This window comes from Natator depressus, chromosome 7 (genome assembly GCF_965152275.1).
Source record: "Natator depressus isolate rNatDep1 chromosome 7, rNatDep2.hap1, whole genome shotgun sequence".
In the NCBI taxonomy this organism is placed as follows: Eukaryota; Metazoa; Chordata; order Testudines; family Cheloniidae; genus Natator; species Natator depressus.
In genome coordinates, this window is record NC_134240.1 from 61,385,944 (window position 1) to 61,400,490 (window position 14,547).

General features: G+C 41.8%; 1 protein-coding gene and 1 pseudogene across 5 annotated transcripts in view; one reads left to right on the plus strand and one right to left on the minus strand.

The window, feature by feature from the left end:
- The window catches only part of ADK (adenosine kinase), a 568,464-nt gene that overhangs the window by 508,886 nt on the left and 45,031 nt on the right, over positions 1–14,547 (plus strand). The gene's annotated exons all lie outside the window — the stretch shown is intronic.
- LOC141991278 (uncharacterized) lies at positions 275–13,544 on the minus strand (annotated as a pseudogene).

Here is a 14,547-nt window from a genome sequence, read left to right on the forward strand (position 1 = left end):
ACATGGAGGAATAATCCTCCTCTTATTTACAATCCCTTTTTGGAATAAGGTGACTGACACCTTTTGCTTATTTTTTCTAGGCTGCCTGTAGATATTAGGGGACAGGGACTAGCAGCATGCTATTGAATTTGAAGTGTAAGCTTGAATACATGCAAAAAATATGAAATTCTTTGAAAACTTCATTGACGTCAATGGAAATCCCATTAACTTTAGTGGGGATTGTTTATGGTGGTAAAGAACTTACAACAAAATGTTCATTTGTACTTAATTACTGCTACTGCTCCATGTTCACAAGATTGAGAGGAACATATGCAGCTGACAATATTGTATAGGCATGCCTGCAAGCCAAAGATCAAAGCTGAAAGATACAGGGCCAAGAGGTTTAGAGTGGTGTATCTTCAGCATAGAAATGATCCCCTCAAAGTCTTACTCTGTAATATGATATTTTTTAATAAAAGGCCATTTTAAAATAATTCAAAATGTGCAAAATCAAAAGTTATGAAATGCCTCAATTAATTGCAACCTTGCAACTTGTGCATATGTATTACAATACAGATTTTAATTACATGATTACCTACTATTTTTTTCCACAGGACACTTGCCTCAATCAGTGCACAGGACACTTTATTTCTGGCATTTCCTAACTTTTGAGTTCCTGAATTAGCAACCATAATGTTATTTCAATGTAGGATTTTTTTGTACATAATTTTCTATGTTTTTAAGCAAACTGAAAAAAAAACAGGAATTCCATCAAATGGAATCACATTGACCTTCACACTGGTTAATCGGGGTTGGAACATTTAGAGCTACAGAGCAACTGGTAGCATTAATATGATGTTATCCTCTATGTAATCCTGCCATTAGAGGGGGATAAGACATGCTCTTGGCCAGTGGGTTTCACAACTATTTGCTAGACATCAGCGGAATATTGGGATTTAGGAAACCTGAGTTCTATTCCTGGTTCTTGCGGGAAGTGTCCTCTAGTGATTAAAGACCTTTCTGCCCTTTTCCTCCACTTCTGCCCCTGTCCCAGCGTGTTCCTGCTAGCATACCTCCCTCTACCCCGTCCATCCCCTAGCTTGCCCCTGTCTACCACCCTTCTGTTCCTCACCACTCTACATTTGAGTTTGGCTGCATTCTCCTACTGCTGCATCGTCCATGCTGCCTAGGCTCCTTCATGGGAAGGAACGGAAGTTGAGGTGGGGCAGTCTTCTCCCAGTTCTGGTGTCTGGTGCCATAGTGTCCCCAAGAAGCGGGAAGAGCAATTGCAGGGAAAATCCTGTTAAACCCCTGAAGCCCTGGGCTGGAGCATGTTCAGTGCAGACAATATCTTCAAAGAAATTCGCTGCCATCTCTAATAAACTTTTACCTGAACACATGCAAAAGGCAGTGTTGCCAATTCTCATGATTTTATCATGTCTTGTGATATTTAGTGTTTGTCTGTAAAGCCCCAGCACCTAGAGGCATGTGATTAGGGGGGAATCTCAGCTTTCATTTTTTTAAAAAAGTAATGCCCTAGCCTAGGTGGTTGCAGAGAAAAGCTTGAAAACATGATTCAAGTGTACTCCAAAGTGTCAGAAACCAGAAGGCAACTATAAAACTGTATTTTTTAAAAAGAACTCATGAATTTCATGATTTTCTGAGGCTTAATTCATGTTTGAGCTCTTGAGATCGGTAATACTGAAATGGATTTCAGGGGCTTAAAACTTTCCCAAATTGGGATGGATTTTCATAGGAATAGCAAAAAGCATCTGTCTGACCCTAGGGCAAAATCCCTTGCCAAATAGTAATTCCCTGCTCCAAAGCATGGGGACACAAAAGTTTCTAAGGGAAATGGTTGTCAGAATTTTTTGAAATTGGCAAAACAGCATACTGTTTCTTAACCTTGTTCTTGGAAATGTTTGAGCTGTTTTTGCTGAAACAGACTCCTGGTATGAAAAATTGCAGCCTGGGTGCTTAAAGTTTGGCAAAGTTATGAGCAACTGAAAACAAGGTCTTATAATGGAAAGACCTGTTAAAGTAGCTATAAGCGCCACTGCCAGCTCAGCTTATAACTGAACAATATGGTGGCCGGGATAGATCTTTGAAGAGTGCCAGTTTTCAAATTGTATAATAGATCAATAACATTACTGACGACACAATTGTCAACCACTGCCAACCAACTCCCTTTAGACATCCTCAAAATGAACCAACATGAATTCAATTGAGGGGATAGCACATCAGGAACCCACAGCTCTTGTGGTTGAAAGATCCATAGAGATCATTCTGGAGCTTATCTATCTTTCCTGTAAAAACTTAACACAGTAATTGCAAAGTTTATTTGAAAAGACTGTTAATAGGGAGAGACAATCTACATGAATCAGAAGGGCACTGCCCAATAGAGTTCAGCTGAATGGTTCTTCACCTTGTCTTTGGCTTAGGGCAAGTATGTACGTGCGCCTCAGTCATAGCTTTCCTGTATGCCTGCATAAAATCTTTATTCAGAAGAAAATATTTATTTGATACATATGCAATGCACAATAATTCTTTTATAAACTTTTCATTAAATGTGTATTTCAAAATTTAAATTCGGTGTTCTAATAATTCATATGCATATTTTATTCTGCTGTAACATTCAGCGTTTGATACAGCTTGTTTCTCTTTGAACAGCCAATGCCGTTTAATAAGGTGATACACAGGGCAGGTGATTAAGAGAGTTATAGTGCACTAGTCTTTCACCTCCCAACCTTTGGGTTCAAATCATAGCTCAAGCAACAAATGAAAACCTCTGGTATGGTATCCAGTTTTATGTCACATAAATTAATCTGGTGATTATTTTGTGAGATTAATCTGATGTCATGCTTATTACCTAAATTCTACTACAGATTTTTTAGAAATCTATTTTAGTTTTACCCTAATTATGTGTGATTATTTTTTTCATTGTATGGGATTAAAGAGCCAACTACTTCAGCAAGTTTCATAATAGATCATAATAATAAGTTGGCTTTAACATTTTTTCTTGTGGGGATGCAGAAAGATCAATGTCTGTGGTGCCCTAGGTCATGATCAATACTTTTAATAAAACTTCCTTTTTTAACCTTTGTATGGTTTTGCTTTTATTAATGAGCTTGTGTTTCAGTTTCAGACCATTAATGGCTTTCTGATAATGTCATACTGCCCAAGATCAAGGCCAATTTGAACTTATAACTCTAGTATCAGTGAGTAAATCCGTTGTCTGGGTGGGCTTAGATGTGTTAGAAGACATGAGTCTGAACACATCATGAAGCACTGCGTTCTCGAGCTCAAAGTTAAAAACCTTTTGGGAGGATGGCAAATTAGATTTTTACAAATCTTATGGATCTGGTACTCTAGTATTGTTGGTAACATCGCAAATAACTACTGCAGCCTTGACCACTCTTCAGTTAAGTAAGGGTATTACACTTTCCACAATGACATTATGTGACATTATACTATGCATTTTCTAAGTTCTTTTTGGAATAAGGTGACTGACACCTTTTGCTCGTTTTTTCTTGGCTGCCTGTAGATGTTAGGGGGCAGGGTCTAGCAGCATGCTATTGAAGTTTGAAGTGTAGGCTGGAATACATGCAAAAAATATGAAATTCTTTGAAAACTTCATTGACATCAATGGAAATCCCATTAACTTTAGTGGGGATTGTTTATGGTGGTAAAGAACTTACAACAAAATGTTCATTTATACTTAATTACTGCAACTGCTGCATTCATCTTTGTATGTATTGTACCTTGTCTGCATCCTCTGATTCACTTCTCATATTCACCTGCAAGTTCATCAGTAGAGAACTTTCTATATATTCAAAGGCTTGGTAACACATTTTACCTTAGGGTATATGCTTTGTAGTCTCTTACAAATGAGGTGGAGAGAGAACTGGACACTTAGACCAGTGGCACCTTGGGAGCACATTTTATGTAGAGGAGTCTTTTTTCCAGAATTTTGGAAGTCTTAGCCTTGTTATATTTGATAGCAGATCACTTCATAACAAATCATCACAAAGGAGTTAGAACAGCCGTCTCTGCTGGAAGTTGCCCTACAGACTCCAATTTAGAGACTTAAGTTCCCATCTTGTGATTATAGTTGAGTGAGCATTGTAGGAAAGTTCAAATTGTAGCTACCTGTGTCGTGCTTTTGCTGTAGATGACAGAACTTACATTGTCAGTCCTCTAATCTTCACAAGCTCAAATAGTCACCATAAAATTATTGTACAAAATAAGGATGTGTGGGTAGGGGGCATGTCTGTGACTCTCGGAGGAAACCCACTGCAGGAAGTAGCCATCTGATCAGATGTTTCTGTACTGGAGAGGCCGTTCCCAGGAGGTATAGGCTGTGGGAGGAGGGTGACCAGACAGACAATGGATTCTTAGTGCTAGGAAGGACAAGACAGAGATGGGTGGCTGGTAGAAAAAAATGAAAAAGATGGAGGAAATAGAGAAAGTAAATAGTTGGAGGGGACCTGCTTGACTGATTTTTGGGTCAGGAGTCTAGAGATAATTATTTGTATAGGGCACCAACATACCTAGGAGCTGGCATGAATATAAAAATAGTCAAGTGAGGGTTCACTCTACAAAGTGAAAATTATCTAAAAGTGGACTGGTGAGATTCTGTGGTTAGTGTGACTTAAAAGTTTCAATAGTAAATTTTCTTGTTTTCAAATAAAAGAGTGGGAATGACTTTAACTCCAGTATTTGGAAATCAAACTCTGACCTTTGTTGTTCACGCAGCATCATCAATAACCTTGAAACTGATGTGGTATATTTAAAGTACAATTTAGGTGTACACATGAATACCACAAGGAGAAGAATCTGAAGTTGATAATTAACACTTTGGTTGATCCTTTGTGAACCAAAGTAGATTCTTGCTCACTCTCTCCTATCTGTGTGCATTCTACATTGCTAAGAGGAGTAAAATAAAGACTTATTTGTGTCAGTAAAGTAAGCAGATCTGTTAAATAAGAAGGACAAGAGACAAGGTGGGTGAGGTAATATCTTTTTATTGAAGCAACTTCTGTTTGTGAAAGAGACAAGTTTTCGAGCTCCACAGAACTTTTCTTCAGGTCTGGGAAAGGTATTCACAGTGTCACAGCTAAATACAAGGTGGAACAGATTATTTAGCATAAGTAATTAACACATACTGTCTCTTGATTTCAGCAATAGAAGTTGGTCCAATAAAAACAATTACCTCACCCACCTTGTGTCTCAGATACCTGGGACAAACACGACTATGACAACACTGCAAACAACTGTTTGTATACAGTTAGTTTTATGGCCATACATGCAAGGTGATATAACAATATAATAATACTGATTGTTTTAAAAAGATACATCCAGACATCCTGATGAGATTTAAAGTTCACAGACATATTCATGTTGAGTTTACTTGACTTGATGTTTTTCGCTTTGTTCACTGCCCATTAACTGGGGGAGGGCAGCAAAAAGATGTTCTGTGAAGCCAAATATTTGTAGCACTTAAAATCTGACATTGTGATATTGCACTGTGAACCTGCATTTATGCTGGGCCATGCATTGTGGCTAATAGCAATTGATCACAGGATGAAACTGCAGAACTCCATTCCAAATTGTTGGCTTTAGAAATTTGATAAGTACCTTTTCTGATGGAATAAAACAAGTGCCACAAGCAATATCTCCTCCTCCATGCCTTCCCCCCCACCTCGCAAGTTTCAGAATAGTGTTTGTACAATGTATTGTTGTCAGTGACAACTGGACAAGAATTTTTAGGAGCAGTTGGCTATCAAAGAATGGCAAATTTAAAGGTTATGCAAATTGTGCCAGTACAGCCCAGCTTGTTTCAGACCTCTTTTCTCTATTATCATATCAATCGAGGCAGCTCATAGTAGACAAAGCAAGGTTATGGGAACCACCTAGAGCATCATGCATCATTAAACATCAATGCAGCATACATGAACATCTGCAATGTCGATTTTATTAACGGAGGGTATAGGGGAAGGCGATAAACAGCTTTCTTAGTCACTTAATTGTAAGAAATTTAATATCCGAATGCTTGCATTGTTTATCAACAGCATGTTCATCAATAATTATGTAAATATAGTAGGCTAGATTACAATACCTATTGCTCACTGTTAATCACTACACAAATATGAACTTCCATCTGTGAGCACTTAAACACGTCAGTTGCATTAATAGTGCAGTTCTCTTTTAATGTTCCTTGGCTTGTGGGATGGAAGTATTTATGTGTCTCTTACATTGACATTTTTCTAGCTGGTGCATGAAGATTGTTTCTTGGATGTCCTATTAGCCTGGGCATCTTAGAAACTTCAACAATCATGCAAGGATTTTTATTTAAGATTTAATAAAGGTGGGAAAGAGAGGGGGAAGCCATTAAGGAGTCCCTGTGTGTGCACCCAAAATTTGGAAACATGAAACAAAAAGTGTCAAACATTTGTACTAGAAATCTATAGATTGTGGGGCAGGTTTTTAGGATAGGGGATAGAAAATGAAAGCAAGTGAGGCTGTGGCCCCAAATGACTTGGAGGAAACTGGTATAGCAATTAAAATCTATTAGAGAGTAAAGAGTACAGTAAAGAGGGGGAAAGAAGTTGGCTTCTTAAACCCAGATTGCAAGGCAATGGCCAGAGATTGGAACCACACCCCTAGATGGCACAACAGTGACAGATGGCAGCCCTGTTTTGTTAGAAAGGCTGTCATTGGTGAAATTCCCTATGCTTCTTACAAATGCTGGAATTGGTTAGCCAGGTGACAAGAGGCCTGCCCATAAAAGGGTAGAGAGGGGGGAAGTACTCCTCTTCCTGTTTCGTCCTGCATTCCACTGAAAGCGAAACAACTGTTTAACCAATAAAATCAGAAAAAGGAAGCTGGTGAATGGAGGAGTAAAGTAATACAAGGTCAAAGATCAGGTCCAACAAGTTCACTCAGCAGAAAAATGGTCTAAACTTATCCTGTTTCCAAGAAGCCTTGTTCTTTCCTCGGCACCTTGTACTAGCCCTAAGTTACTGCTCACAGTGAGTAGCAGGCTCCTGTTGCATTTGCTTTTTATATGGAAAAAGAAAAAAGTCTTCAAAGTTTTTGTTGGCATAAAAATCCAAAATATATGCTCAAAATGTAGGCTACATTCAGCTGCAGGGAAACCTACAGATGAATGCAGAGTCGACAGTAGTTGTCTCTGCAGTCAGTAGAATTCAACTGGTGGCAAAGAAAGGTGAAAAGAAATATGTTAGAAAAAGAAAGGTGAGTCAAATTATGAACAGGGTTGGATGACAACTGTGTGCAAATGTAAACTTGGCAATTTGATAGTTCATTTTGTTTCCATACCCTAAAGGATAGTTTTTATTAGTCTAAAGTGTGTGTTTGACATATTTAAATTCAAAGATTCAGAGTTCATTTCAGTTGTTTTTTAAAATTAGATACTGTGCATAAATAATCATCAAATACATCCTCTATGATGGATGGATTAAAAAGCAACACATAATTGTCTTTTTCCACCATCCTTTCCTCATCTCAAGGTGTAAGTGACATGTTCTATTTCCTTCCACAGGTATGAAAACAGAAAATTTGGCCCTGTAGCTCTCCATGAAGTAATATTCTGCTTTAAACAGCAGACTTTGTTTCCTGTCTTTTTTCCTTTTCATTCAGAATAACTAGTAGTTGCAACAGAACAGGGTCTGTAATCCAAAAATAGTTGTATTTATTTTTATCATTTTTGCTAGAATGGTCACAACTCGAGCTTTCTTTAATATGCTCATGGAAGTTGTGATTTTGGGGTGTTTTTAAAGCTCAAAATACATGATCAAAGGGTTAAAAAGATTTTTTTTTTTTTATTTATTTTTTAAATATAAAACTGTAGGATGCAGCTAATAGTATGGTAGTAAAACCTTGAAGGAAGAGTGAGTAAAAGTGACAGGCTATGGTACAAACTCGACACGGTTCTGTAAATGTGGAGGATGGAGATTTTTAATTTATGCCTTCTAACTTGATTATTGTGGTTTTGTCAAGCAGCCTGTTTTTATAGCTTCAGGTTTTACTGTAAATGACAGTGGTGCGTGCACTATAAATCCTGTTGTGTTACCTTTATGAGTGCCTATATCCTACAGCCATGCTTTAAAGAGCTTGCTATGCAAACATACGATTCAAGTGCTCTTGCTAGAAACTGTCTGTCAAAACTATTGTTATAATAACTGCATCATAATGAGTCCTGTTCACTATGTAGGAAATAATTTATAAACTAAATTTATAGTGTTGCATAATTTACATTAAACTGTATGTGTAATTATTTTGAACTGAGTAAATCCTATACATTCAGTTTACAGCCGTAATTAAGTAATATCATTTTGATACTAATTAGGTGATTCCAAAAGGATCATAGTTTTGTGTATTTAATTATCAAAAGAACAATAAACAACTAATTTAGGGTGAAAAAAACCTCCTTCATTTTGCACCAGATTCTGCTCTTAGTTACCATGGTGTAAATGTAGAGTATTTCCACCAAAGATAATGGAGTTGCTCCTGATTTTTATTGGGTATATCTGAGAGCAGAATTTGGCCCTTTGAGATTAGCACAAATCTCAGCCCACACTGCACTCGCATCTTCTAATAGATATATAAAAGCTGTGAAAGCCTAGGAGAATCCACTTAATAAGCAAACTCCCATTCTGTTAAAAAAAAATCAGTCTAGAGAGATCTTAATTAAAGGCAACAGAGAATTTATAAATACAGAATGAGAGCAACAAAAATAGTAATTAAAAACCCTAGATCTAGCTTCTAAACAAAACTAGGAGAAATTAAAATCTCCAGGTAGAAATTAGGTATTTAAAGGCACTAATATAGGGTCACTCAAATTTTTCTCTCTTCTTCCTGAACTTTGTCCAAGAGAATGAAGTCTAATGAATAAAAAATTAGTCATGTGCTGGGGAAGTCTTTCTCTGATGCACTGATCATATTTATAAAATTAAATGTAAAATCTTCCCGAAGAAAAAGCTCCTTCAAGAGTGCTCTGTAGTGACCAAGGGCTCACGCCTTCTCTGTTCAGTCTCAGTCATGCTCAAATAAAACAGAAATGCCTTGGGCCCATTTCTGCCTCTCCTGACGACCTGTGTTTCTCAGATTATCATGTAACATAAACGAAACTGTCGTCTAACATGGCCTCATTTAAATTATGTGATTTCTGTATTCTCCACTCTGAAATTGAGGTGTAGCTGAGGAAACTTGCAAGTCTCATGGTGGAGGTCTGCACATAACCAATGGGAAAATGAAGCTATGGGTATGTCTACACTACGAAATTAGGTCGAATTTATAGACGTCGGTTTTGTAGAAAGCGTTTTTATACAGTTGATTGTGTGTGTCCCCACAAAAATGCTCTAAGTGCATGTAGTTGGCGGAGTGTGTCCACAGTACCGAGGCAATCGTTGACTTCCGGAGCGTTGCACTGTGGGTGGCTATCCCACAGTTCCCGCAGTCTCCGCCGCCCATTTGAATTCTGGGTAGAAATCCCAGTGCCTGATGTGGCTAAAACATTGTCACGGGTGGTTCTGGGTACATATCGTCAGGCCCCCGTTCCCTCCCTCCCTCCGTGAAAGCAAGGGCAGACAATTGTTTTGCCTTTTCTTGAGTTACCTGTGCAGACGCCATACCAGAGCAAGCATGGAGCCTGCCCAGCTAACCGTCACCGTATGTCTCCTGGGTGCTGGCAGACGTGGTAATGCGTTGCTACACGGCAGCAGTTTATTGCCTTTTGGCAGCAGACAGTGCAATATGACTGGTAGCTGTCATCGACGTAGTCCTGGGTGCTCTTTTAACCGGGCGCCTGGGCAAACATGGGAGTGACTCAGCCAGGTCATTTCCCTTGTTTCGTCTTGTGCCGGTTGAGTCCTACCGGCAGTGCACTGTCTTTTAACCTGCAGCTAGCAGAAGATGATGGCTAGTCGTCATACTGCACCATCTTCTGCCGAGCACCCAGGTGTTGACGATGGCTAGCAGTCGTACTGCACAGTCTGCTGCCAGCAAGATGTATAAAGATAGATGAAATGGATCAAAACAAGAAATAGATCAGATTTGTTTTGTATTCATTTTCTCCTCCCTCCCTCCCTCCCTCTGTGAAATCAATGGCCTGCTAAACCCAGTTTTGAGTTCTATCCTTAAGGTTTTGAGTTCTATCCTTGAGGGGGCCATTCAGTTTCTCGCAAAGCCACCCCCTTTGTTGATTTTAATTCCCTGTAAGCCAACCCTGTAAGCCATGTCGTCAGTCGCCCCTCCCTCCGTCAGGGCAACGGCAGACAATTGTTCCGCGCCTTTTTTCTGTGCAGACACCATACCACGGCAAGCATGGAGCCCGCTCAGATCACTTTGGCAATTAGGAGCACATTAAACACCACACGCATTATCCAGCAGTATATGCAGCACCAGAACCTGGCAAAGCGATACCGGGCGAGTAGGCAACGTCAGCATGGTGATGTGAATGATGAGGACATGGACACAGACTTCTCTCAAAGCACGGGCCCTGGCAGTGTGGGCATCATGGTGCTAATGGGGCAGGTTCATGTGGTGGAACGCCGATTCTGGGCTCGGGAAACAAGCACAGACTGGTGGGACCGCATAGTGTTGCGGGTCTGGGACGATTCCCAGTGGCTGTGAAACTTTCGCATGCGTAAGGGCACTTTCATGGAACTTTGTGACTTGCTGTACCCTGCCCTGAAGCGCAAGAATACCAAGATGAGAGCAGCCCTCACAGTTGAGAAGCGAGTGGCAATAGCCCTGTGGAAGCTTGCAACGCCAGACAGCTACCTGTCAGTTGGGAATCAATTTGGAGTGGGCAAATCTACTGTGGGGGCTGCTGTGATGCAAGTAGCCAACGCAATCAAAGATCTGCTGATATCAAGGGTAGTGACCCTGGGAAATGTGCAGGTCTTAGTGGATGGCTTTGCTGCAATGGGATTCCCTAACTGTGGTGGGGCCATAGACGGAACCCATATCCCTATCTTGGCACTGGAGCACCAAGCCGACGAGTACATAAACCGCAAGGGGTACTTTTCAATAGTGCTGCAAGCACTGGTGGATCACAAGGGACATTTCACCAACATCAACGTGGGATGGCCAGGAAAGGTACATGACGCTCGCATCTTCAGGAGCTCTGGTCTGTTTCAAAAGCTGCAAGAAGGAACTTTATTCCCAGACCAGAAAATAACCGTTGGGGATGTTGAAACGCCTATAGGTATCCTTGGGGACCCAGCCTACCCCTTAATGCCATGGCTCATGAAGCCATACACAGGCAGCCTGGACAGTAGTCAGGAGCTGTTCAACTACAGGCTGAGCAAGTGCAGAATGGTGGTAGAATGTGCATTTGGACGTTTAAAAGCGCGCTGGTGCAGTTTACTGACTCGGTTAGACCTCAGCGAAACCAATATCCCCACTGTTATTACTGCTTGCTGTGCGCTCCACAATATCTGTGAGAGTAAGGGGGAGATGTTTATGGCGGGGTGGGAGGTTGAGGCAAATCGCCTGGCTGCTGGTTACACACAGCCAGACACCAGGGCGGTTCGAAGAGCACAGGAGGGCACGGTGCACATCAGAGAAGCTTTGAAAACCAGTTTCATGACTGGACAGGCTACGGTGTGAAAGTTCTATTTGTTTCTCCTTGATGAAACCCCCCGCCCCTTGGTTCACTCTACTTCCCTGTAAGCTAACCACCCTCCCCTCTTCCCTTCAATCACCACTTGCAGAGGCAATAAAGTCATTGTTGCTTCACATTCATGCATTCTTTATTCATTCATCACACAAATAGGGGGATAACTACCAAGGTAGCCCAGGCGGGATGGTGGAGGAGAGAAGCACCAGGAGGGGTGGTGGAGGAGGGAAGGACAAGGCCACACAGCACTTTAAAAGTTTAAAACTTTAAAACTTATTGAATGCCAGCCTTCTGTTGCTTGGGCAATCCTCTGGGGTGGAGTGGCTCGGTGGCCGGAGGCCCCCCCACCGCGTTCTTGGGCGTCTGGGTGAGGAGGCTATGGAACTTGGGGAGGAGGGCGGTTGGTTACACGGGCTGTAGCAGTGGTCTGTGCTCCTGCTGCCTTTCCTGCAGCTCAACCATACGCTGGAGCATATTGGTTTGATCCTCCAGCAGCCTCAGCATTGAATCCTGCCTCCTCTCATCATGCTGCTGCCACCTTTCAACTTCAGCCCTGTCTTCAGCCTGCCACTTACTCTCTTCAGCCCGCCACCTCTCCTCCCGGTCATTTTGTGCTTTCCTGCACTCTGACATTGTCTGCCTCCACGCATTCGTCTGTGCTCTGTCAGTGTGAGAGGACAGCATGAGCTCAGAGAACATTTCATCACGAGTGCATTTTTTTCGCCTTCTAATCTTCACTAGCCTCTGGGAAGGAGAAGATCCTGTGATCCTTGAAACACACGCAGCTAGTGGAGAAAAAAAAAAGAGACAGTGGTATTTAAAAAGACACATTTTCTAGAACAATGGGTACACTCTTTCATCGTAAACCTTGCTGTTAACATTATATACACAGCACATGTGCTTTCGTTACAAGGTCGCATTTTGCCTCCCCCCACCACGTGGCTAGCCCCTCATCCCTCCCCGTGGCTAACAGTGGGGTACATTTCTGTTCAGCCATAGGCAAACAGCCCAGCAGGAACAGGCACCTCTGAATGTTCCCTTAAGAAAAGCACCCTATTTCAACCAGGTGACCATGAATGATGTCACTCTCCTGAGGATAACACAGAGAGATAAAGAATGGATGTTGTTTGAATGCCAGCAAACATACACTGCAATGCTTTGTTCTATAATGATTCCCGAGTACGTGCTACTGGCCTGGTGTGGTAAAGTGTCCTACCATGGTGGGTGGAATAAGCCTGCCCTCCCCAGAAACCTTTTGCAACGGCTTTGGGAGTACATCCAGGAGAGCCACGAATGCCAGGGCAAATTAATCATTAAACATGCTTGCTTTTAAACCATGTATAGTATTTTAAAAGGTACACTCACCAGAGGTCCCTTCTCCGCCTGGCGGGTCCGGGAGGCAGCCTTGGGTGGGTTCAGGGGGTACTGGCTCCAGGTCCAGGGTGAGCAACAGTTCCTGGCTGTCGGGAAAACCGGTTTCTCCGCTTGCTTGCTGTGAGCTATCTACAACTTCATCATCATCATCTTCCTCGTCCCCAAAACCTGCTTCCGTGTTGCCTCCATCTCCATTGAAGGAGTCAAACAACACGGCTGGGGTAGTGGTGGCTGAACCCCCTAAAATGGCATGCAGCTCATCATAGAAGCGGCATGTTTGGGGTTCTGACCCGCAGCGGCCGTTTGCCTCTCTGGTTTTCTGGTAGGCTTGCCTCAGCTCCTTAAGTTTCACACGGCATTGCTTCGGGTCCCTGTTATGGCCTCTGTCCTTCATGCCCTGGAAGATTTTGACAAATGTTTTGGCATTTCAAAAACTGGAACGGAGTTCTGATAGCGCGGATTCCTCTTCCCATACAGCGATCAGATCCCATACCTCCCGTTTGGTCCATGCTGGAGCTCTTTTGCGATTCTGGGACTCCATCATGGTCACCTCTGCTGATGAGCTCTGGCCAGCATGGCACGCTTCAGGTGACCATTCAAACAGGAAATTGAAATTCAAAAGTTTGCGGGCCTTTTCCTGTCTACCTGGCCAGTGCATCTGAGTTGAGAGTGCTGTCCAGAGCGGTCACAGTAGAGCACTCTGGGATAGCTCCCGGAGGCCAATACCGTCTAATTGCGTCCACAGTACCCCAAATTTGACCTGGCAAGGCCGATTTAAGCGCTAATCCCCTTGTCGAGGGTGGAGTAAGGAAATCAATTTTAAGAGCCCTTTAAGTCAAAAAAAAGGGCTTCGTCGTGTGGACAGGTGCAGGGTTAAATCGATTTAACGCTGCTAAATTCAACCTCAACTCCTAGTGTAGACCAGGGCTATGTGTAAATGGGAGCAACCTGGTGAAAATATGAGGGAAAACATAATTCTCTTCCTTTTCAAAATTAAATTACACTCAATTTTTTTTGCAAATGTCCAACTTATGTTTTTGAGGGTTTTTTCCTTAAATATTGATCAGTATGTTCTTGAAAATTTTTCCATATTCTAACATCTTCATAGTACAAGCAATATAGTATTTTTTTTAATATCTGTCTTTCAGTATCCTGAAATGGGAAGTAAAATATATCTACTTCTCATAATGTGTAGCCCAGTGTAAACGATAGATGCAAGCATGCTGGCTCCTTTCATAGGGTGAAATTTGCTGCATCTACTTAACACCCCAGTAACCAAGCTGAAGTACAGCCACCCAATCCCATAAATCAAGAACAGTGGCCTGCAACACTTTTGCAGTGTCTTAGTTGCTGAAACCTGGTAATTGCAGAACCTCTGATCCCTCCTCCCAAAGCTAATCCTCTATGACAACACACACAGGGCCCCAGCAAAGAGAACTCTTCAGAGGCATAAGGGGATCCAAAAGCTTGCCGATGTGGCTGTCTGCTCCATGGCTTCTGATGCACTTACAGCTCTACTATGGATCTTTAGTGTACAAAGCCTTTTG